Here is a 23,979-nt window from a genome sequence, read left to right as displayed (position 1 = left end):
ATTTCTAGGCCAACAGCCACACCACACCAGATCGAAGAGTTCTGTGTAGCCATGCTGTGGTTCTTTGGATCCCTACCAACTCATCTGGCGTGCCTTTGGGCCTCAAAGAGCAGAGAGGCCCTCCATCTTGAGTACCAATATCTGGTTCATCCTCTGCACCAGTAGTACCCTCCATGCCTCTCTTGAGTACTGGCTCCACTTCGACCCTGCTTCCAGCACTGTGTTTTTCACTAACCCTGGGGACTTTAATGCCAAAGGACAAGGTCCCAATAGTTCTTTCGGACACCAAAATTACGCCGCTCTGACCTCAAAGTCTCTCCCAATGCCACCGAGGGGCTGCTTCCGCCACCTGACTTGCTGCCTCCACAAGGAATAAAGCAGATACTACACTCCCTTTTTGGCACATACTCTGACAAGGGCTATGACCCGAGTGATGAGTTCACTCAACTCTACCAGAATAACACTAGCTGCCTGTTAGGATAGTATTCCCACACCTTTTGGGACTCAGTGATACAAGTCCTTTATGGTATGCCAGGGGATCTCCAACCTGTTCTCCCTCAGGCGGCCCAAGACTCTCATGATGCAGCCAAGTTTACGATTCATTGTGGCTTGGACACCACTGATTCCATCTGGCGTGCCATCTGCACCAATGTTGCTATTCTCTGCCATGCGTGGTTGCAATCGACTGGGTTCTCCAGCAATGCCAAGTATTCTCTGATGCCATTTGAAGAGACTGAACTGTTTGAGGACAAGGCTGATTCTGCTCTAGGGCATTTTAAAGAGAACAGGGCTACCAGCCACCCTCTGGGCCTTTGTCCCAAAACATTCCCTTACAGGAGCACAGCTACCCAGTGGGGGGGCAGAATCCACTGATTCCTCCCGATTTGGCAGGCTATATAATCAGACATTTGGCTTCTGCAGATATTTCACAGATATGTCCTACCCCATCTCTCTTATCTGCCCTACCCCATCTCTCTTATCTGCCCCAACTTCCACCTTTCCCCCTGCCCCCCAGTGACTGATGGAGGACCATTTCTCCATTTTTGGACAGGGATTGCAATCTGTTTTGACCAATGGGGTGGTCAAGAGGGCGCCAGTGCCAGAAGTAAGATATGGTTGTTGTTCCTATTACATTCTGGTGCCCAAGTAGGACAGAGGTCTTTGTCCAATGTTAGACCTGTGGCCTTCCACAGAAGGAGAAATCCTGAATGCTTACCCTAGCCTAGGTCTTGTATATCCTGGACCCTTGAGACTGAATGGTCACATTGGACCTGCCGGACGCCTACTTTTTAAATCCCTCCTGCCGGCCCATGGATGCTATCTGCGGTTCGTAGCGAGAAAGGAGCATTTTCAGTTCGCTGTGCCCCCCTTTGGCCTCACTAACGCCCCTCGGGTGTTCACAAACTTGATAGCAGTGGTAGCAGCACAACTTAAGAGGTCAGGGGATTTAGTCTTCCCCTACATTTACATCTTACTGCTGAAGAAGGGGGTCTCCCCAGACAAGACGTCAAACACCTCCAGATGGAGGCAAACCTCCTATCATCTTTGGGGTTCCCTTTTAATGTGCCAAAGTCACACATAACTCCCTCTGACATTCTCTCTTTCACCTGTGATATTCTGGACAGGGCTCAGTTGTGTGCCTTTCCAATGGGAAAAAGAGTCCAGGACATTCAGGCTGTGATCCTCATCTTTTAGCCTGTGTCCTGGATTTCTGAGGCTGCAGGAACTGAAGGGCTCCTGCATTCTGTTAGTCTAGCATGCCAGGAGACATATGCAGACCCTGCAGTGGGATCTGAAGTCCCAGTGGGCCCAATATCAAGGGAACCTCTATGGCCACCTTCAGATTTCGAAAGAGACTGCGAAAGACATGCAGCAGTGGTTGCTGGAATGTGATCGGATCAGCGTCAAACTCCCCTCTCTACCCCACCCAGAACTGACAGTGGTGACTGATAAAATTGTTTCTGAGTTGGGTCAGGCATCTGGGAGGGGTGGAGATCAAGGGCCTTGAAGAGCCAGTGGCTGTCCGCTTGGTGCTGAAAGCCTTCCTTCTGCTTGCAGACACCACCACCAGGTTGTATTACAACAAACAGGGCAAGATGTTGTCTTGGATACTGTGCCAGGAGGAGCTGCACCTCTGTAAATGGCTTGGCCACCTAAGAATTTTCCTGGTAGGAAACACCTAGTGGGCTCTTTAAATGCCAGGGTGGACGAACTGAGCCATGGGCGCCTAGCGGATAACCAGTGACAGACCCAAAGGTAGCCTAGGTCTCTTCCCTTGCCTCAAGTGGAACTCAGACTTCCTGTATGCCTTTCCGCTGATACCACTCCTGCCTCGAACTCTCAAAAAGATCTGGAGGGACCAGGCTCAAGTCATCCTAGTGGCTCTAGATTGGGCACGGAAAGTATGATTTCCGGAGCTCCTAGGCTTGAGCATTCATCCTCCAATCAGACTACCCTTCCTTCAGGAAAGACCTACTGTTGCTGCATCAGGACAGGGTTCTGCACCCAGGCCGTCACAATCTCCGCCTTCATGCTTGAAGATTGAGCTTTAGCAGCTCTACACCTTCCTCCAGAAGTTGTTGATGTAATCTTGGCAACCAGACGTCCCTAGATGAAAACTGTATATGCATGTTGTTGGGACAAATTTGTTGCTTGGTGCGGCACACACCAGATTGACTTCTCACATTATTTGATGTTCTGTTATTTGTTCTGTCTCATGCCCAGCCAGCATTTACTTTGGGCACCGTTAAGGGTTATCTTTCAGCCTTACATTTGCCAGAGGACCCCTGATTGTTAAAGTCACCAGTTGTGTTATTGTTTTTGAAAGGGCTACAACATAATTTTGCCCCCTCTTCCTTTGTTATGCCCCAATGAGACCTTAATATGGTCTTTACTTATCTGATGTGCACTTTATTCAAGCCTCTTTACAACTGTCCCTTACGGTTTCTTACCATTAGAACTTTTTCCTCGCCAACTTCACCTCGGCAGAGTGAGTTAGTGACCTTCAAGCTGGCGTTCTGGGCTCCACTTAACTTCTCTAAGGAGGAAAAGAAGCTCCATTGCTTGGATTCCAAAAGAACTCAAGGTGAGCCAGGAGCATTTTCAGTTTTCAGAACTCCACTATGGGCTTACGAGCGCCATTTGGTTGTTAGCAAAGGTGATAGAGGTGGTTGATGCCCATCTTCCGAGGTTAGGAGTACCTAACCCTCTCGTACCTGGATGACTTGCTCCTGAAGGTGGGCTCAATGAAATTGGTCATGGACCACTTCCATACGAAGGATGAACTCTTGACATTGTTAGGGTTCACCGTAAGAGAGTTTAGGTTCTACTTAATTACTTCATAGAGGCTTGCATTCATTGAGGCAGTTTGTACAAAATGGAGTTCAGAGCTTTTCATCTGCAGCAACAAATCCAAGATATCCAGGCTGTGGTCTTGATATTTCAGGCTCAGCCCTGAATCATAGTGAAAGTCGTTCCCGAGATTCTTGGCCTTTTGCATTTTTCTCATTAATGTGCCGGGTGACACGTGTGTGCTCTGCAATGAAAGTGGTGTTCGCAACACTGACCCAGTACAGGCAAATCTGTCTAGCTTCCTTTTGTTTGTTTTCTCTTTAGTCCAGCAGAGCCTTGCAAATTGCACCATAAAAGGTTATTTGTCAGCCCTTTTGTCCTTTCTAGTTTGCCGAACTAACCACAGTTGTTCAAATCTCCAGTTGTTTTGAGGTTTGTAAAAGGTTAAACCCATGTTTACCAGCAAGCCATTTGTGATGCAACAGTGGGACTTTATCCTGACATTTCTCATGTATATGTCCTTCAAGCCGATTCTTAGCTGTATTTCCTGACCTTCAAGACCATATTTCTCATTGTCATTGTAGGAACCTGTTGCATGAATGTACTTAAAGCACCTTCAGGACAATGGTCCATACACCACCTTTTTCTCATAGTTGGTGCTGAAGACTCGGGAGGCCTTCTTACAAAAAAAGTTGTGACACCCTTTCACTTTGATGCAAAACATTGATCCTATGGGACTCATTTAACAAGCTTTCTTACGTACTATATTCCAGGTAGTTGTCATGAATCAGGCACAAATCTGTATCACAGAAGCAACACCTAAATGTTCCTTTCATGTATAATTAACACTTCAAAGCACTTAAGCTGTCAGTCCATCAACTATTCTTTATTCAACATGAGCCATAAAAGACATTAAAAAGCACATATAATACATATTACAAATAATGCTTTCCCAGCTAAAAAATAAAATTATTAAAATATAATTTCATCAACCAGAATAGAAATTGTCGTAAAACAAGATACAAGATCCATACAACAGTCACTAAAGCGGAAGGCGTTGTCAGTTGAAAGACTTTAAAATCATACTGCAAATTTACACCATGTAGTGCAGAGCAGAGTCAGTGGAGATAACATATCTTTTTCTGATTGTTAATGTCCTTCTATTAACATTTATCACCACACAGCATGTTTCTATGGTAAAAATATTCTGTAGAAACACGAGGCCTTCCCTATAAGATCTCAGTTTGTATTGCCATAAAACAGGTGATAAAAGGAGTGTCTAGGTACTGCATTTAGTGGACAGAACAGTATAAAGTGACAAGTGCTTTGTTTTGCTGCCTGGTCACATAAACATAGCAGTAAATCTTGTGACCATGACCATTGAAGGGGGAAGGCGACTTGAAATGTATCATGCAAAGTCTGAAAAGGGTGAGGTAACAGCAGTAGATAGGGTTCATAAACCAGATATGTTTCTAGGTTGGTTGTAGTGGAAATAGTTACATACCTTGAAACTTACACTGTAGGCTGCGCCTTCTGGACTCTTTAGTTCCAAACAGTGGTTAACAAAACGGAATTTGACGACTTTGCATTTAGGAGTAATCATGAGATGATTGTCAAACAACACTTTTATGTCTATCACTTTGAAGGTATCTTTCAGATAAGCAACTCAGGGGATCCGGGCAACCCCATTCAGAGCGAGCTAGACATTCGGCAATGCACAATCTGATTAAAGCAGCCTTGAGGTTTACCCAGGACTTCATACACAACATGAGTGGTGCAAGACCTAACTGATCCTCCAAGTAGGTAAGGCCTAGGTCTTCATGAATAGCGGCCCCCAGGGAAAGCATAAGTAATCGGCGTAAAAAAATATTTTCTACCTTCTGGAGAATTTTTGCATGTGCCTGCCCCCACTGACTTGCTCCATATAACTGCAGAAATTGATTTGCTTTTATACAAATTATTCTATTCTTTAGTGAGTTCCCAGCCTATGAGAGAACTGGAAAATTGCTTCTGTTAAATTGTTGTGCGCTGGCAGTGAAAAGTGATACGTATTTCAGAGGAACTAAAGAGGATTCCTAAATAGTTAAAAACATTCACCTCCTCAAACGCTGATTTCACCATAAAAAAATATCGTTTTTGAATTCATTCTACGAGGCCCTCATTTCATTATGAAAGACTCCGACTAGTTTAACTTTAGACCCAAATCTTCTGTATTAGAGGAAAAGGAATCCAATCAAATGTGTAAACCATTTGCAGTACGGGCAGTTAACAAGGTGCCTTGAGCAAATAAAATAATTGGGATGGGTTGCCTACCTATTCGGGGCGTGTCCTTTCCTACCTCAGCAAGATGTTTAGAGAGCACATTTATATAGAGGAGAAAATGGAAGGGAACAAGAATACAGCCCAGTCCCACCCCCATGTGGGTTTTATTTGATTGGTGGTTTCCCTCTGTAAGCCGTAGTGAACCATCACCACCAAATCGAAGGCGCTAAGCAGATAGAGGGACCTTTTTTTGCCATTACATATTTCCCTACTAACAAATAAAGGTTTAGGCACTGATCTATTGTCCCATCACCAGGTCTAAAGCCAGATTGCACGTTGGACAAAATCCTGTTCTCTGTGGCCCATAATTCCAAACATGCCAAAAGCACCCTTTCTAAAATCATCATACTTTATGCTATCATGGCAGTCGTAAACCTGTTTGTTAAAAGAGGTGCCTATAGGTCCAAGTTGGATTTAAAGATGTCTGCAGGGACATCATCTTGGCTGGTGCTTTTCCAAGTGCACATTTCTTGATGGCACTAATTACTTCATTAACTTTTGTAACAGGGTGGGGGGTTGGTCATGCATTCTTTTAACGGGAAAGTTTGGGGCTGGTGCAGGGAAACTCGGGGCGCATTCACTGGTTTGTGATTGGAAGATTTTTTTCAAAGTGTGCCACCTATAGAACTACTGGGATCAAAACTACAATTTATGGGGTGTCATAATCTGTAGAAAACAGGAGGTTGACAATTTTTTAAAATGTTGCATTATCTCTCACTCTGGCAGCTTTGGAAAGATCCTCCCAGGCTTTAGCCTGTATCTCATTCTTCTTCCCCTCTACGATGGCTTTGTATGAGCTTCTCGCTGCTCTGACCTCAGCTACAAATCATAGATATATATATATTTTTTTAGAGTTGCCTTTAATTGTTTTTAACAGATGCTAAACCATCTGTCTTTTGTTAGGGGCTCTGTTTGAAGTCTTTATCTGAGATTGAGCTACACAAACTCTTAAACCCTCTAATATTGAATGACTTACTGTAGCTAAGTTCTGTGAGACTATCTGCATATTAAAGATCTCTGTACTCCCTTATCCCATTTGATTTTAATGCCTTGCTTGCTGTCCTGCATAATCGTGCACATTTATTTGCTGACTTAATTATCTAATGCTCATATGTACAATATTTATTCAAAAACTTTCTTCAAGTACAGGTGCTCATGGATAAATGAAAATGCAGATGCCCATTTCTCATGAGAAGGTGATAAATTCAGAAAATGCATCAAAACTGTAAAGATAAAACTCAGCCTGGGTATCCTAGAACTAAACAAAGCGAATCCGATCCCATAGTTATAGAGTCAACCAATTTAGACAGAATAACCTAACCAGTGAAGGTGGGTGGCAATGTTTCGACCTGGAAATGATTTGTCAGGTGACATGGTTGTCTGTCTATAGTGCTGAGATTGACTACAAAGTCAGACTTCACAAATATATATCATGATAGTCAAACAGACCTAGGAACCTCTCTGGACCCAGAAAACATTAATGAACTTAGCAATAGCTTAAATCAGTATACCGAAATCCTATCACACACTCCTGGCACCAGACTTTTCTTGCAAAGTGTGGCACTCGGACCAGTGTTTGTATCATATATCTGATAGAGACTTCTAGCTGCAGATTTTAATACTCCCCAGGCATCAGAATGAATCTGGAATACTTTTTTGTGAGCAGTACCCCTGCTCCTTGTCCATCGTCTGCATAGTGCGCACAATATATGAAGTTGCGGTTCCTATATAGACACCACCCAGGCATGCCGACAAAAGTACTTTTCTTTCCGCACAAGAAATCCCACTGATCCGGAGATGAGCTACCCCTCAGTCTTTTTTGACTGGTATTTTTCAAATGTTTGTCCAGTATTTCTTATATTACTCCTGATGTGTTGAGGATGTCATCACGTAAGACTGGTTTTAAGCGCTGCAGAGCCTGTCACCAGCCGATGTTGATGATGGATCTGCACCTCGTCTGTTTGTGGTGTTTGGAGCGGGGCCTCCAGCCGTGCCAATTCCCACCCAGCCACGGTGCAGCACTTGCTGACCAGCCTCTGCATGGATGTGGTATCCACCAACCTCGTGTATCAGGTGGCCAGTGGTCTGGTCAGTCTGCCACCTCTGCAGCAGACCCTACACCCTCCTAGTCTGCCTCTCTACCACCATGGACACCCAGTTGATGGCAGGATTCGCCATCACCTGCCCTGCTGGCAGTCCATAACTTTAAACAGGTGGGTTTTGCAGATCGTGCGAATGGACTATTCCCTCCCCTTCGAGACTAGCCCTCCTTCCATGACACCATCTCATGACCGGATGGCCGAGGATCATCTGTCGCTTCTCCGTGAGGAAGTCGCTGCTCTCTTGGCCAAGTGAGCCATAGAGAGAGTTCCTGTGCCAGAAGTAGGCAGTGTTTGTTAATCCTGCTACACAAAAAGGACAAACGTCTTCATCCTGTTCTACACCTTTGAGCCCTCAACCTCTTCCTCAAGAAGAAGTTGAAAATGCTTGTGAGAAAGTAGCCTCTTTCTAGCCTTGTTACCCCCACTTTTGGCCTGTTTGTGAGTGTATGTCAGGGTGTTTGTCACTGTTTTCACTGTCTCACTGGGATCCTGATAGCCAGGCCCCAGTGCTCATAGTGAAAACACTATGTTTTCAGTATGTTTGTTATGTGTCACTGGGACCCTGCTGGTCAGGACCCCAGTGCTCATAGGTTTGTGGCCTATATGTATGTGTCACTGGGACCCTGTTACACAGGGCCCCAGTGCTCATAAGGGTGAATGTATGTGTTCCCTGTGTGGTGCCTAACTGTCTCACTGAGGCTCTGCTAACCAGAACCTCAGTGGTTATGCTCTCTCATTACTTTCAAATTGTCACTAACAGGCTAGTGACCAATTTTACCAATTCACATTGGCTTACTGGAACACCCTTATAATTCCCTAGTATATGGTACTAAGGTACCCAGGGTATTGGGGTTCCAGGAGATCCCTATGGGCTGCAGCATTTCTTTTGCCACCCATAGGGAGCTCTGACAATTCTTACACAGGCCTGCCACTGCAGCCTGAGTGAAATAACGTCCACGTTATTTTCACAGCCATTTTCACTGCACTTAAGTAACTTATAAGTCACCTATATGTCTAACCTTTACCTGGTAAAGGTTAGGTGCAAAGTTACTTAGTGTGTGGGCACCCTGGCACTAGCCAAGGTGCCCCCACATTGTTCAGGGCAAATTCCCCGACTTTGTGAGTGCTGGGGACACCATTATATGCGTGCACTACACATAGGTCACTACCTATGTGTAGCTTCACAATGGTAACTCCGAATATGGCCATGTAACATGTCTAAGATCATGGAATTGCCCCCTCTATACCATCCTGGCATAGTTGGCACAATTCCATGCTCCCAGTGGTCTGTAGTACAGACCCTGGTACTGCCAAACTGCCTTTTCTGGGGTTACACTGCAGCTGCTGCTGCTGCCAACCCCACAGACAGGCTTCTGCCCTCCTGGGGTCCAGCCAGGCCTGGCCCAGGATGGCAGAACAAAGGACTTCCTCAGAGAGGGGATGTTACACCCTCTCCCTTTGGAAAATGGTGTGAAGGCAGGGGAGGAGTAGCCTCTCCCAGCCTCTGGAAATGCTTTGTTGGGCACAGAGGTGCCCAATTCTGCATAAGCCAGTCTACACCGGTTCAGGGACCCCTCAGCCTTGCCTGGGCTCGAAACTGGACAAAGGAAAGGGGAGTGACCACTCCCCTGACCTGCACCTCCCCTGGGAGGTGCCCAGAGCTCCTCCAGTGTGCTCCAGACCTCTGCCATCTTGGAAACAGAGGTGCTGCTGGCACACTGGACTGCTCTGAGTGGCCAGTGCCCTCTGCTGACGTCAGAGACTCCTTCTGATAGGCTCCTGCAGGTGTTGCTAGCCTATCCTTTGTCCTAAGTAGCCAAACCCTCTTTTCTGGCTATTTAGGGTCTCTTTCTTTGGGGATTCCTTAGATAACGAATGCATGAGCTCAGCCGAGTTCCTCTGCATCTCCCTCTTCACCTTCTGATAAGGAATCGACCGCTGACCGCGCTGGAAGCCTGCAAACCTGCAACATAGTAGCAAAGATGACTACTGCAACTCTGTAACGCTGATCCTGCCGCCTTCTCGACTGTTTTCCTGCTTGTGCATGCTGTGGGGGTAGTCTGCCTCCTCTCTGCACCAGAAGCTCCGAAGAAATCTCCCGTGGGTCGACGGAATCTTCCCCCTGCAACCGCAGGCACCAAAAAGCTGCATTTCCGGTCCCTTGGGTCTCCTCTCAGCACGACGAGCGAGGTCCCTCGAATCCAGCGACACCGTCAAAGTGACCCCCACAGTCCAGTGACTCTTCAGCCCAAGTTTGGTGGAGGTAAGTCCTTGCCTCACCTCGCTGGGCTGCATTGCTGGGAACCGCGACTTTGCAAGCTACTCCGGCCCCTGTGCACTTCCGGCGGAAATCCTTCGTGCACAGCCAAGCCTGGGTCCACGGCACTCTAACCTGCATTGCACGACTTTCTAAGTTGGTCTCCGGCGACGTGGGACTCCTTTGTGCAACTTCGGCGAGCACCGTTTCACGCATCCTCGTAGTGCCTGTTTCTGGCACTTCTCCGGGTGCTACCTGCTTCAGTGAGGGCTCTTTGTCTTGCTCGACGTCCCCTCTCTCTGCAGGTCCAATTTGCGACCTCCTGGTCCCTCCTGGGCCCCAGCAGCGTCCAAAAACGCCAAACGCACGATTTGCGTGTAGCAAGGCTTGTTGGCGTCCATCCGGCGGGAAAACACTTCTGCACGACTCTCCAAGGCGTGGCGGATCCATCCACCAAAGGGGAAGTCTCTAGCCCTTGTCGTTCCTGCAGTATTCACAGTTCTTCATCCTAGGAAGAGCTTCTTTGCACCAACCGCTGGCATTTCTTGGGCATCTGCCCATCTCCGAGCTGCTTGTGACTTTTGGACTTGGTCCCCTTGTTCCACAGGTACCCTCAGTCAGGAATCCATCGTTGTTGCATTGCTGATTTGTGTTTTCCTTGCATTTTCCCTCTAACACGACTATTTTGTCCTTAGGGGAACTTTAGTGCACTTTGCACTCACTTTTCAGGGTCTTGGGGAGGGTTATTTTTCTAACTCTCACTATTTTCTAATAGTCCCAGCGACCCTCTACAAGGTCACATAGGTTTGGGGTCCATTCGTGGTTCGCATTCCACTTCTGGAGTATATGGTTTGTGTTGCCCCTATCCCTATGTTTCCCCATTGCATCCTATTGTAACTATACATTGTTTGCACTGTTTTCTAAGACTATACTGCATATTTTTGCTATTGTGTACATATATCTTGTGTATATTTCTTATCCTCATACTGAGGGTACTCACTGAGATACTTTTGGCATATTGTCATAAAAATAAAGTACCTTTATTTTTAGTATAACTGTGTATTGTGTTTTCTTATGATATTGTGCATAATCATTTGTGGTACTGTAGTAGCTTCACACGTCTCCTAGTTCAGCCTAAGCTGCTCTGCTAAGCTACCATTATCTATCAGCCTAAGCTGCTAGACACCCTATACACTAATAAGGGATACCTGGGCCTGGTGCAAGGTGTAAGTACCCCTTGGTACTCACTACAAGCCAGTCCAGCCTCCTACATTGGTTGTGCAGTGGTGGGATAAGTGCTTTGAGACTACTTACCACTCTTGACATTGTACTTTTCATAAGAGAAAAATATACAAAACAAGTTCAGTGTGTGTACACAGTGCTAAAAAGTTTTGCATTCACTCTTTTCACTCTTTTCTAAGTGCTGAAAAGTACTTCTAAACTTTCTAAAAAGTTCTAAAAAGTTTTAAAAGTTTTTTTTCTGTCTTTCTAAAAGTTCTGAAAAACTTTTTCTTCACTTTTTCTATCACTTAACTCTTTCTAAAAATGTCTGGCACAGGCCAAAATGTTGATCTGTCCAAACTTGCATATGATCACCTTAGCTGGAAAGGAGCAAGGAGTCTCTGCATAGAAAGAGGTTTGAGTGTAGGGAAGAATCCTGCTTTAGAACTGTTATTGAACATGCTTAAAGAACAAGATAAGGCCATAAGTGCCCAATCTGTTGAAAAAGTAGTAGTAGCTAATGGTTCTCAATCTGATCCAGGGACTCCCCAGGAGAAAGATTCAAGAAAGAAACTTCCTAGCCTGCCCATTACTAGACAGTCTAGCATAGTTGGTACTGAAGTGGAGTCACACCATACAGATGGTGTTGTCTCTCATCATAGCAAGAGTATTCCTTCTCACTACAGTAGAAGTGAAGCTCCTGTTGGCCAAGCTGTTAGGGTGCCCTCTGTAAGGGATAGGTCTCCTTCTGTCCATTCCCATCACACTTCTGTTTCTAGAAATGTCCCTCCCACCCACCCTGATGACAGAATGTTGGAAAGGGAGCTCATTAAGTTGAGAGTGGAGACTTCCAGACTGAAGCTTAAGAAGCAACAGCTGGATTTAGATAGACAATCTCTAGAGATTGAAAAGGAAAGACAGAAGCTGGGTTTAACTACCCATGGTGGCAGCAGCAGTATTCCCCATAGTCATCCTGTAAAAGAGCATGATTCCAGGAATCTGCACAAGATAGTTCCCCCTTATAAGGAGGGGGATGACATTAACAAGTGGTTTGCTGCACTTGAGAGGGCTTGTGTTGTTCAAGATGTCCCTCAAAGGCAGTGGGCTGCTATCCTATGGCTATCATTTAGTGGTAAGGGTAGAGACAGACTCCTTACTGTGAAAGAAAGTGATGCCAACAATTTCACTATTCTTAAGAGTGCACTCCTTGATGGTTATGGCTTAACCACTGAACAATACAGGATAAAGTTCAGAGAGACCAAAAAGGAGTCTTCACAAGATTGGGTTGATTTCATTGACCATTCAGTGAAGTCCTTGGAAGGGTGGTTACATGGCAGTAAAGTGACTGACTATGAAGGCCTGTATAACTTGATCCTGAGAGAGCATATTCTTAATAATTGTGTGTCAGATTTGTTGCACCAGTACTTGGTAGACTCTGATCTGACCTCTCCCCAAGAATTGGGAAAGAAGGCAGACAAATGGGTCAGAACAAGAGTGAACAGAAAAGTTCATACAGGGGGTGACAAGGATGGCAAGAAGAAGGATGGTAAGCCTTCAGAGAAAGATGGTGAAAAATCTCAAGATAAGCATGGGGATAAGGGTAAAACCAAACATTCCACTTCAAATCTTAAACACTCTTCAGGGGGTGGAGATAAAACTAATTCTTCCTCTTCTTCTCAACCTACACAATTTAAAAAGCCTTGGTGCTTTGTGTGTAAAAATAGAGGCCATAGGCCAGGGGATAAGTCCTGTCCAGGTAAACCCCCTGAGCCTACCACCACTAATACATCAAGCTCTAGTGCCCCTAGCAGTAGTGGTACTAGTGGTGGGACTGCTGGCAACAGTCAAGCAAAGGGTGTAGTTGGGTTCACTTATGGGTCCATAGTGGAAACTGATGTAATCAGTCCCAAGACAGTTTCTGTCACACCTAGTGGCATTGGCCTTGCCACACTGGCTGCTTGTCCCCTTACAATGGATAAGTACAGGCAGACAGTTTCAATAAATGGTGTTGAGGCCTTGGCCTACAGGGACACAGGTGCCAGTTTCACTTTGGTGACTGAAAACCTTGTGGCTCCTGAACAACACATCATTGGACAACAGTATAAGATTATTGATGTCCATAACTCCACTAAGTTTCTTCCCTTAGCTATAATTCAGTTTAGTTGGGGTGGAGTTACTGGCCCTAAGCAGGTGGTGGTATCACCTAGCTTACCTGTAGATTGTCTCTTAGGTAATGACCTAGAGGCCTCAGGTTGGGCTGATGTAGAGTTTTATGCCCATGCAGCCATGCTGGGCATCCCTGAGGAATTGTTCCCTCTCATTTCAAGTGAAATGAAAAAGCAAAGGAGAGAAGGCCTGAAAACTCAGGATCCCTCTCCATCAACAGGTAAAAAGGGTATCACAGTATCCCCTAACCACCCTACCATTCAGGATACCATTCCTGTGGTGGGAGAAACCTCTCCTGGGGTGGCACCTGTTCCAAGGGAATCATCAGCTGGCAAAGCTGTACTCCCTGAGGTGGAAGTACCTCTCTGCAGGATAACTAACATTGGTGAGAAAAAGAGCACCATTTTAGTTAACATGGAGCATCCCTCCAACCCTCCCAGAGAAACTTTAGTGCAGAAACCCTGCACTGCCTCACAACACTTAGGACAGCATCCCTGCCCTAGTGTGGAGCTCATAGGACAGCATCCCTGCCCTGCTCCAACTCAAGAGAAACAGCATCCCTGTTCTCTCTTCCAGCCATATGGACAAAGTTTTTGCCCAGCTATGGCTTTTCTGAGACAGCATCCCTGTCTGGCATTTCCATCACTACAAATAGGTTCAGTGGACAATTCCCACTGCTCTAAACTAAAACTTACTGATAGAAACTCTGAAAATACATCTTCACATTGTTGCTTAGCTAAAAAACTTCAAACAGGGTGGTTTACATCCCCACAGGGAAGTAACCATATAGTGGATGATAAAGGGAGTAACCAGTCTATTGCAGAGCTACTCTCTACTTATCACCACTTAGACAATAAAGTCTCAACTGGCCAAGGTTAGCCTTATTGTCCTTCGTTTGGGGGGGGGGGTTATGTGAGAAAGTAGCCTCTTTCTAGCCTTGTTACCCCCACTTTTGGCCTGTTTGTGAGTGTATGTCAGGGTGTTTGTCACTGTTTTCACTGTCTCACTGGGATCCTGATAGCCAGGCCCCAGTGCTCATAGTGAAAACACTATGTTTTCAGTATGTTTGTTATGTGTCACTGGGACCCTGCTGGTCAGGACCCCAGTGCTCATAGGTTTGTGGCCTATATGTATGTGTCACTGGGACCCTGTTACACAGGGCCCCAGTGCTCATAAGGGTGAATGTATGTGTTCCCTGTGTGGTGCCTAACTGTCTCACTGAGGCTCTGCTAACCAGAACCTCAGTGGTTATGCTCTCTCATTACTTTCAAATTGTCACTAACAGGCTAGTGACCAATTTTACCAATTCACATTGGCTTACTGGAACACCCTTATAATTCCCTAGTATATGGTACTAAGGTACCCAGGGTATTGGGGTTCCAGGAGATCCCTATGGGCTGCAGCATTTCTTTTGCCACCCATAGGGAGCTCTGACAATTCTTACACAGGCCTGCCACTGCAGCCTGAGTGAAATAACGTCCACGTTATTTTCACAGCCATTTTCACTGCACTTAAGTAACTTATAAGTCACCTATATGTCTAACCTTTACCTGGTAAAGGTTAGGTGCAAAGTTACTTAGTGTGTGGGCACCCTGGCACTAGCCAAGGTGCCCCCACATTGTTCAGGGCAAATTCCCCGACTTTGTGAGTGCTGGGGACACCATTATATGCGTGCACTACACATAGGTCACTACCTATGTGTAGCTTCACAATGGTAACTCCGAATATGGCCATGTAACATGTCTAAGATCATGGAATTGCCCCCTCTATACCATCCTGGCATAGTTGGCACAATTCCATGCTCCCAGTGGTCTGTAGTACAGACCCTGGTACTGCCAAACTGCCTTTTCTGGGGTTACACTGCAGCTGCTGCTGCTGCCAACCCCACAGACAGGCTTCTGCCCTCCTGGGGTCCAGCCAGGCCTGGCCCAGGATGGCAGAACAAAGGACTTCCTCAGAGAGGGGATGTTACACCCTCTCCCTTTGGAAAATGGTGTGAAGGCAGGGGAGGAGTAGCCTCTCCCAGCCTCTGGAAATGCTTTGTTGGGCACAGAGGTGCCCAATTCTGCATAAGCCAGTCTACACCGGTTCAGGGACCCCTCAGCCTTGCCTGGGCTCGAAACTGGACAAAGGAAAGGGGAGTGACCACTCCCCTGACCTGCACCTCCCCTGGGAGGTGCCCAGAGCTCCTCCAGTGTGCTCCAGACCTCTGCCATCTTGGAAACAGAGGTGCTGCTGGCACACTGGACTGCTCTGAGTGGCCAGTGCCCTCTGCTGACGTCAGAGACTCCTTCTGATAGGCTCCTGCAGGTGTTGCTAGCCTATCCTTTGTCCTAAGTAGCCAAACCCTCTTTTCTGGCTATTTAGGGTCTCTTTCTTTGGGGATTCCTTAGATAACGAATGCATGAGCTCAGCCGAGTTCCTCTGCATCTCCCTCTTCACCTTCTGATAAGGAATCGACCGCTGACCGCGCTGGAAGCCTGCAAACCTGCAACATAGTAGCAAAGATGACTACTGCAACTCTGTAACGCTGATCCTGCCGCCTTCTCGACTGTTTTCCTGCTTGTGCATGCTGTGGGGGTAGTCTGCCTCCTCTCTGCACCAGAAGCTCCGAAGAAATCTCCCGTGGGTCGACGGAATCTTCCCCCTGCAACCGCAGGCACCAAAAAGCTGCATTTCCGGTCCCTTGGGTCTCCTCTCAGCACGACGAGCGAGGTCCCTCGAATCCAGCGACACCGTCAAAGTGACCCCCACAGTCCAGTGACTCTTCAGCCCAAGTTTGGTGGAGGTAAGTCCTTGCCTCACCTCGCTGGGCTGCATTGCTGGGAACCGCGACTTTGCAAGCTACTCCGGCCCCTGTGCACTTCCGGCGGAAATCCTTCGTGCACAGCCAAGCCTGGGTCCACGGCACTCTAACCTGCATTGCACGACTTTCTAAGTTGGTCTCCGGCGACGTGGGACTCCTTTGTGCAACTTCGGCGAGCACCGTTTCACGCATCCTCGTAGTGCCTGTTTCTGGCACTTCTCCGGGTGCTACCTGCTTCAGTGAGGGCTCTTTGTCTTGCTCGACGTCCCCTCTCTCTGCAGGTCCAATTTGCGACCTCCTGGTCCCTCCTGGGCCCCAGCAGCGTCCAAAAACGCCAAACGCACGATTTGCGTGTAGCAAGGCTTGTTGGCGTCCATCCGGCGGGAAAACACTTCTGCACGACTCTCCAAGGCGTGGCGGATCCATCCACCAAAGGGGAAGTCTCTAGCCCTTGTCGTTCCTGCAGTATTCACAGTTCTTCATCCTAGGAAGAGCTTCTTTGCACCAACCGCTGGCATTTCTTGGGCATCTGCCCATCTCCGAGCTGCTTGTGACTTTTGGACTTGGTCCCCTTGTTCCACAGGTACCCTCAGTCAGGAATCCATCGTTGTTGCATTGCTGATTTGTGTTTTCCTTGCATTTTCCCTCTAACACGACTATTTTGTCCTTAGGGGAACTTTAGTGCACTTTGCACTCACTTTTCAGGGTCTTGGGGAGGGTTATTTTTCTAACTCTCACTATTTTCTAATAGTCCCAGCGACCCTCTACAAGGTCACATAGGTTTGGGGTCCATTCGTGGTTCGCATTCCACTTCTGGAGTATATGGTTTGTGTTGCCCCTATCCCTATGTTTCCCCATTGCATCCTATTGTAACTATACATTGTTTGCACTGTTTTCTAAGACTATACTGCATATTTTTGCTATTGTGTACATATATCTTGTGTATATTTCTTATCCTCATACTGAGGGTACTCACTGAGATACTTTTGGCATATTGTCATAAAAATAAAGTACCTTTATTTTTAGTATAACTGTGTATTGTGTTTTCTTATGATATTGTGCATAATCATTTGTGGTACTGTAGTAGCTTCACACGTCTCCTAGTTCAGCCTAAGCTGCTCTGCTAAGCTACCATTATCTATCAGCCTAAGCTGCTAGACACCCTATACACTAATAAGGGATACCTGGGCCTGGTGCAAGGTGTAAGTACCCCTTGGTACTCACTACAAGCCAGTCCAGCCTCCTACAATGCTCACATTAGCTCAGGTCTTGTCTGCCCATGACCCAGGAGACTGGATGGTAGCACTGGACTTGCATGACACTTATTTCCATATTCCTGTCCTGCCTAACCACAGACGTTACCTGTCTCCCACCTCCAGACCACGGCAAACCTCCTGCATTTGCTGGGGTTCACTAAAAATGTGCCAAAGTTGAACCTTACTCCCTCTCGGATGCTCTTTTTCACCTGAGCTATTCAGGACAATGTGTAGTTTCAGGCTTGTCCTTCTAAGCGGAGTCCAGGATACTTGGGCTATGATACTAGTGTTTCTGACTCTGTCCTGGATTTAGTTGAGACCGACTCTGAGGCTGTTGGGACTACTAGCCTCCTGCATCCTGCTGGTGACACATGCCAGATTGCATATGCAGGCTCTGCAGTGGGACCTGAAGTTGCAGTGGGCACAGCATCAGAGGAGTCTCACTGTCATGGTCCAGATCTTGGAGTAAACTGAGAAAGATCTGCAGTGATGGCTCACAAAATGTGATTGTGTCAGAGGCAGGTCCTTCTCCCTTCCCCAACCAGTTCTCACAGCAGTGACAGATGCTTCTCTCCTGGGATAGGGTGGCCATCTGGGATCGGTGGTGACCAGAGGATCTCCAGCAGAACCCAGATCTGCTGGAGTTTCAAGCAATCTAACTGGCATTGAAATCCTTTCTACCTTCCATCAAAGGAAGGATAGTGCAGCTGTTCATGGACCACACCACATCCATGCAGTATTGCAACAAACAGCAGGGTGGAGTCATGGACCCTTTGTCAAGAGACTTTGCTCCTCTGGACATGCCTGGAACAGCAGGGCATTTCCCTGGTGGTTCAACACCTGGCGGGGTCTCTGAATACCATAGCAGACAAACTCAGCCACACATGCCGAGAAGGTCACAAATGGCATCTCCATCCAGGGGTGGTGTGAGGTTTCTTTTAGCAGTGACGAGAGCCTTGGTTAGATCTGGTCTCCTCCGCCAAGAACTCGCATTATCAGCAGTTTTGCATGTTGGAGTTTCCAAGGCAGCTCTCACTCAGACGCATTTTGTCTTGAGTGGAGGTCAGACCTCCTGCTTGTGCCCCCCATACCATTGCTGCTCAGAGTTCTCAAGAAGATAAAGAACGACTGGGCCCAAGTCATTGCTTTGGCCCAGGACTGGGCACAGAGAGTCTGGAATCTTGAGCTACTGAGCATGTCCATTTATCCTTCAATTAGACTGCTGAGAGGATCTTCTGTTGCAGCAGCAGGGAAAAGGTCCTCACCTGTACCTTTCCACTCTGCGCATTCTTGCACGGAGATTGAGTGGCAGCAGTTGACAGCTTTTGACCTTCCTCCCAAATTGTGTAACCTCATCTAAGCAGCCAGGCAGCTCTCCACCAAGACGATATACGCCTATTAGAAGACATTTGTGGAATGGTGTGTAGAAAAACGTATTGATCTCCTTTTTGCCCCTCTCTCTGAGGTTTTACTTTTCATTCTTTCCTTTGCCCTGCGGCGCTCTGCCTTGAGCACTTTTAAGGGCCATTTATCTGCTACTTATGCTTTTTTGAGGTTGCCTGATCAACCATCCTTATTTAACTCTCCTATTGTACATAGGTTCCCGAAGGACTTACTCATATTTTACCTCAATCTCCATTCATTATGCCCTAGTGAGATCTTAATTTGGTTCTGACTTCCTTGATGTGCGCAGCTTTCGAGCCACTCCACAATTGTCCCCGCAAGCTTCTCAAATTGAAAACAGCCTTTCTGTTGTCAATTACATCTGCCTGCAAAGTGAGTGAGCTACAAGCCTTATCTAAGCCGACCTACCTCTCTATATATCCAGACAAAGTGCTGCTTTGCACAAAGACCTTTTTTCGGCCAAAAGTAGGCAGGCCTTTTCATGTAGGTCAATATATCACCTTACCTACTTTTTACACACCGCCACATCCTTCTAAGGAAGAGGAGAGACTCCACCGCCGTGACCCAAAACGAGCATTGGCGTTCTACCTTGATCGTACCCATGAGTTCCGGGTGGACAACCAACTCTTCATGGGGTATGTGGGTGCAAAGAAAGGCCGGGCAGTGCAGAAACAAGCCATCTCTCATTGGATGGTGCTCTGCATCATGATCTGCTATGCATTGGCCAAAAATGAACCTCCTGACATTTTGGAGCCTCTTTTCACCAGAGCTAAAGATGCAGCCACTACATTAGCATTAGCAGTTCTAGTCCTGGACATCTGCTTGGCTGCAACATGGGTACTAATATCTAGACAGTCAGGCCCGTTGGGATGGGCACTTAGCCTGTTGGGTCCTGCAGGACTTTCTCTTTTTAAATTGGCTTTCAGACCCACCTCTGGGGGTGGCCTGCCTGCATATCTATTCAAAGGTAAGGAATCTGCAGCTAGAAGTCTCTGTTAGAGGAACAAGTTACTTTCCTTCAGTAACGCCTTATCTCATAAAGACTACATTTAGCTGCAAAATCCTTACCGACCCACCCATCCTTCCAGCTCTGCAAGCAGATTTCAGGGGACAGAATGACCCCTTTCGGACCCTTGTTTTGACACGCTAGTGGTCAGTGTACTTCATGGCTCCATGCTTCTGGCGTGGATAGTCATGAAAAGAAACTGACTTCGGCACATCTGGGGGGCGCCTATATAGGAAACACATCGTCATTTCTGGCACACAAGACTCTGATGACGGAGGTCGACACCGCCAACCGGCGCGCAGGGATACTGCTCACAAATAATCTTCTGGATACAATCTGATGCCTGGGGAGAATTCAAAGGTAAGGGATCTGCAGCTAGATATGGGCCCTCATTATGTCGATAGACCGCCAGGGCTGCTGTAGGGTCTCACTGCCTCGTGACTGGCGATGCAGACTGCCATATTACGACCGCAGCGGTTTGGCTGCTGCCAAACCGCCACGTCCCCGCCCGTTCCGTCCCGCCACTGAAGATTTCCACGTGCAGCCCGACGGGAGTCTGATAACCGCCAAGGTTATTCCGATTAGGGACACCGCCAGCCACAAAAATGGAGGCAGAAAGGTATCCTGATGACACGAACTTGTATTCCTGTTGACGGGATACCACCCCAAACGCCTCTACATACACACACACACACACACACACACACACACACCCCTCACACACACACACACACACACACACACACACACACACCCCTCACACAAGCACTCACAACATTCACCCCATAGACACGCATATACCCATACCCATACACATCACACACGCACGCATACACTCTCCATCCCCTCACCACCTCCTTTCACATACATACATAACCCCGCCCCCACATTCATCTTTACACAACCACACCACCCACACCTCAGTCCTTACCCCACACACATACCATATGCACATACAAACATACACGCACTCACTCCCCCTCTTACTTATTCACCCATGAATACACCCTCTCCCCATCTACATGCATGACACACGCATCAATACATTTACACACAGACGCATGCACGCATGCACAATCACTCCCCCTGCCCCCACATTCATGACACACACACCTATTCGCACCCCCTGCCCTCCTCTCCTTGCGGACATTTACCTCCTCCTACGAGGTGCTCCTACGTGAGGGGATGGGACCCGGCACTCCCATCGCTGGCACTGCCGGACCAGAAAGAGTCCCCCACACAGAATTACTGGTTGTTATTTTATAGGCAGTCTTCTTCTGGCATGGTGGTGTTGGCAGTGGAACAGCCGAAGTGCCGCCGACCACTTTAGTAAATGCCGCCGTATATCCAGCGTGCTGGCGGTGCGGATACACAGTGGCAGTCATAATACGGCATTCGGAAGATCTCCAGCACTGGTGGTCTTCTGCATCCACGGCTGCGGCAGTCTTGGGAAAAGACCGCCCCAGTCATAATGAGGGCCATAGGCTCTACCGCATAAGGGATTACCGAAGGTAAGTAACGTTCTTTAGAGGAATGTAATTTCCCAAACCAAGTTATAACCATTTTAAGTAATCCATATTCTCGTGCTACTGCATGGATTAGAATTGGTGCTTCCCAATTCCTTCTCTGTACTCTCTACTTGTTCTTTTTAGACAAAATATGTTCCATTTTAGAGTGGCTTTTCCATAGAAATGTAAGTGGCAAAAAATGTTACCTCTTTGTCCTTGTGACAATTTTTCGAAACAAAGCACTTGCCACTTTGTTTTATTTTGTTCACTCTGTTCAGCTCCTAGGAAAGCTTTTATACTGCCAATCCTGCGTAAATTACATACTATCTTCCATAAGGAGGCTTTGATTGGTATCCAAAGACTTTCATCTAAACAAATGTGCGGCACAGTCTTGAGTTTTATCGAAACAGCCATTGTTATTAGGAATCGATATGAACTGGTCAATGTACCCATTTAATAACATAATTTTGACTATTTATGATTTTACTCTGTCGATTGGGATTTTAATGTTTGTAAATTTTTAGATTCCGATTTAGAAGGTTTGCAGGATATACTTGATATGCTCTGATAATCAGCCTTGCAATTTTAGTTGGATGAAGATTTTGTATTTTGTTTTAACTTATAAGGATTGTATTTTATTAGTTATTTATATTTTATGTAATGTATATGTGCTTTTATGGCAAAACGCCAAATAAAGATCTTTTGACTGACTGACTGGTGCTAAAGAGATTGAGAAGGTTCTGATCAATCGTGGCACCCATCAGGGGTGTCTTATGTCCCCTCCATATTATTTACTTTTTTTTTATTGAACCTCTTACGGCTACTTTGAAAGGATGAGACAATCTGTCCTGAATCTGAGAGTTGCTAACTGAAAACTATTTGCTGACAGTATCGTTCTATACTTTTAGCAGCGTATGGTTACAACATTGAAATGGCTTTTAAAAGGATTATTCATTTCACAGAGGTGGACCAGTAAAAGTATCAGTCATGTTATTGAAAAACTCTCAAAGTCCTTTTTTATTACTGTGAGGCCTCCCTCTCTCATAGGCCAGAATTGGTAATTCTTTAAGTGTTTTAAAGCTGTCATTCCTGATCAGAGGGGATTAGCTGCATCAGGTTTAGTGTCATTGGAATTGGAATGATAAATCCTCTTTTCTGGAAAATACAGATTTATCATTACTATTTTAGAAATGCCACTTTTTGAAAGTGGGCATTTCCCTGTTTTCTCTGCCCTGTGAGCCCACAGCCTGCCTCCAGTACATGTCTGGCCTGGGCTAGGTGCCAGCTACACTTGTGCATTCCATTCAGACAACCACAACACAGGATATTGAACTGCATCTGAGGTTGGGAAGGGCTCCCACTTACATTTCAAAGGGTAGTGGCTAGATCCCACACAAAGGGGCTGATTATCTCCCAGGAATAGTCTGGAGCCGAGGCTGGGCTGAAAGGGGGACCTGTGCACTTCAGAGAAACCTTTTGAAGTCATCCCCATATCAAAGGCACCTTTTGGTATAAGTACTGGGTCTCTGAAACGCTAAGTTCAGTACACTCTGGACCTGGAAAAATGTATGCTGGATTAGTGGCTGCTGTGCTGGAGGATCACCACCTTGCTGTGCCTGACAGTTTCAAGGAGCCGCTGCTCTGCTGACTACTGCCCTGCAGACAAAAGAACCATCACTACGTGCAAGGTGACTCTTTGCGAGGTCCCAGGGTCATCAAATACCTCCCTCCCTTCATCTTATTTCACCCCTGCCGAGGGTCAGCCTGTGGAGTAAGCACTGTTTGAACGGAGTATGTTGGGCCGCCTCTCACTGTCACCAAGTACGCGCAGCAGGCCCCTTTAACTCTGTTGACTATCGGAGTCGGGGTGGAATCTCTTCTGAGTTGTTTTCCCTTATTGGAGCGTGTGTGGCCACCATGTGCTGCCATCGAGCCCACACAGCAGGTGCCCGTGGCTCTGCGGCCTGTCGGAACCAGAGATGACTATCCCCTAGTTTGCGCTCCCCGACAAGTGCTGCACAGCTTCCACACCACGCTGTTCACCCAGAGTTAGTCCCGAGCAACTCAAGCACCCGCTTCAGACACCACCAGCATCCCAGCAGGTACAGGAAGTGCAGGCCTAATTATCTACAGAAAGGAGTCCTTGCTAACTTCTGTTGTTCCCTGTGACCCGAGGGGCACCTTTCTCCACCACGCTGTGATTTCTCAAAGCTGGAGTCCCGGCTGCTCTACAGAGAAGTGTCTGGCTGGAGTGACTACTGTACTAGCTCTAAAAGAAGCGTATGCACTTTGCAGGGTTCTTCACATTGTTTTGAGCCTTACATTTTGCTAAAAGCAAGGCTTCAATACCTTTAAAAAGTGACTATCTCAGAACTTTCTGGTTGGAGTTTTTTATCATTTTGGTCTCAGATAAATAATCTCTATTTTCATAAACCTGTGTAGAGTCTTTTTGTGGGGTTTTCATTGTGGTTACTCTGTATGTTGCACAAAACCTTGACACATTGCCTCCTAAATTAAGCCTGACTGCTCTGTGCCAAGCTACAAGAGGGTGAGCACAGGTTAATTTAAATTGTGTATCTGACTTACCTGGACTAGGATTGTGGTCCCTATTTGGACAGGGTGCATACCTTTGCTAACTAC

Source organism: Pleurodeles waltl, chromosome 2_1, assembly GCF_031143425.1.
Source record: "Pleurodeles waltl isolate 20211129_DDA chromosome 2_1, aPleWal1.hap1.20221129, whole genome shotgun sequence".
Classification (NCBI taxonomy): Eukaryota; Metazoa; Chordata; class Amphibia; order Caudata; family Salamandridae; genus Pleurodeles; species Pleurodeles waltl.
Note: the sequence above shows the minus strand (reverse complement) of the source record.